Source organism: Lutra lutra, chromosome 9 (assembly GCF_902655055.1).
Source record: "Lutra lutra chromosome 9, mLutLut1.2, whole genome shotgun sequence".
NCBI classification, from domain to species: Eukaryota; Metazoa; Chordata; class Mammalia; order Carnivora; family Mustelidae; genus Lutra; species Lutra lutra.
The window spans coordinates 31,186,426-31,188,515 of record NC_062286.1 but is presented as its reverse complement, the minus strand read 5'-3'; the positions used below and the strand labels follow the sequence as shown (position 1 = coordinate 31,188,515).

Below are 2,090 nucleotides of genomic sequence, written 5' to 3'. Positions count from 1 at the left end.
GTTATTCTTTTAAAAAATGCTAAGTACACATCTGTTTTAAAGTATTGATTTGTGTTTGTTTCAGGAGAGAAGAAACACTGGGAGCTTTGAGTCAGCTAAGCTGTCCTGAAGAAGTAGGAGCTGTTCCAAGAACAGAAGGAATGCATGGGCATCTGCGGTTGTGTTTACTGATCAGGTAGGAAGGGGGTTAGTGAACACAAAGAAGGCTCCATGGCGAGCTTTCCACTGAGGATTATCCAATATTCTTAAGAGGGGAGGTCATCTTTCGTTTCTTAAGACATGAAGCTTCAGGGGCACCTGGGTGGCTCAGTGGGTTAAGCGTTTGCCTTTGGCTCAGGTCATGATCTCAGGGTCCTGGGATTGACCCCCGCATCAGGCTCTCTGCTCAGTGGGGAGCCTGCTTCCCCCTCTCTCTCTGCCTGCCTTTCTGCCTACTCGTGATCTCTGTCTCTGTCAAATAAATAAATACAATAAAATCTTTGAAAAAAGAGAGATGAAGCTTCAGGATGGCCCCACTGATGAGAGGAAATGACTGCTTAAAGATGGCATTGGTTTTTTGTCAGGGGAGGACAGAGCTTTTTTATCTGGCAGCCAGGGTTGCGGGCCACTAGGTAAAGGGCGGCCACAGCAGAGGTAGTGGGCCTGGATGTTGGCTGTGATCTTGGCCTCCCCTGAAGCCCTGTTTTTGAGCCACTTCTCCCCATTGTGCAGCAGCTCCTGGTAGACCTCCATGGAGAACTCGAGGTTGGGGCCTTCAACAATGCGGCCCACAGGGCAGGCCTTCTGGAAGAAGCCACACTAGATGCACTTGGTCCTGCTGATGTCAGAGTGGGTGGTCCTGTGGGTGATGTGGGCCCTGCCATATCGGGTGGCATGTGAGGCGGGTGGCAGTGAAGCAGCTCGGCCTCACTGGTGATGGCCTGTTAGGGGCAGGCAGCCTGGTAGAGCCGGCCTGCGGTGCAGTGTGCCTCTCCTCTCCCTGTGGATGGATGGATGGATGGATAGATGGGTGGCATCTTGGTGCATGTTCCCCATGGACACCTGGATCCAGTGGGTTGTTCTCGGGTGTGCGTATATGATGGGGGGGGTGGTTTCCCAGAGCAGGTTGCTCAGGACCCTGCCCAGCCCTCTAATGAGCTCAGTCCACAGAAGGGTCTGAGCTGCCCTGTCAGTCACTGACTTTAGATCCTTTGAGGGCTCCTGCAGGTTCGGGAACTTGTAGGTGGGATGCTCCTGCCCATGCATCCTGGGCCAGGGTGCAGAGTAGCACAGGTGCCCCGCCTTCCCTTGCCCAGTGGCCTCAGGCATGCATTTTTCTTTTTACTACAATTAACAGAGCAGGCCAACACATCAAAATCATAGAACCGGACACAAATTTATCAGTCATGCAAATTTAATGACCACCTTATTTCCTGGGAAACAAGTCACACAAAAATGGAAATCTGTCTGAAAAAGACATAACTGTGCCATGCTATGATATGAGGAATGTACTGGTTGTCTATTGCTGTGTAACAAATTGCCCCCAAACTTGTGGAAAGCAGAGAGAGAAGCAAGAGGAAGGAAACCAGATGTCTGGTCTGGTGGCGGGGGCTGCAGTCTAGGAATGCTAATGCCTGAGATCCAAACAAACAACAAAGGAGGTCAGCACCCCGGCTGGGGAGGGGATGATGGCTCCCACACAAGTAATTTTTAGAGCTCTCTAGGGGACCACACTCTGCTCCCAAGGTTGGGAAGTGTCGTTCCAGGGTGTGACTTGCTGGTCTGAATTTATCTCAGTCACGCTGCTGGTGGCGGGACGGTTGCTGTTAACATTTGTTGAGCAGCAGCTGTGAATCAGGTTCTATGCTAGGAATTTTACATAGATTTCCTTACTCCTAGAGAGGCAGGAAATCAGTGTCATCACTATTTTATAGAGGAATATAGAGAGACTAGATTTATTTAATCTGACTGTCTTAAACAAAGCTTGTTTCCTACACAGGATCAAACGGTATGAAATAAAGCCCCAAAGAGCAAGGACTATGGAAGATAATGCAGATAAAAGAGTTAGTTTGGTAGATTTCTTTTTCTCTTTTAAAAGATCTTATTTAGTT

At 49.2% G+C, this 2,090-nt stretch overlaps 1 pseudogene; it reads right to left on the bottom strand.

Annotated features, from left to right (window-relative positions):
- Positions 1–501: 501 nt before the first annotated feature.
- On the bottom strand, positions 502–1,245 carry LOC125109789 (NADH dehydrogenase [ubiquinone] iron-sulfur protein 8, mitochondrial-like; annotated as a pseudogene).
- Between the last annotated feature and the right edge of the window lie 845 nt (positions 1,246–2,090).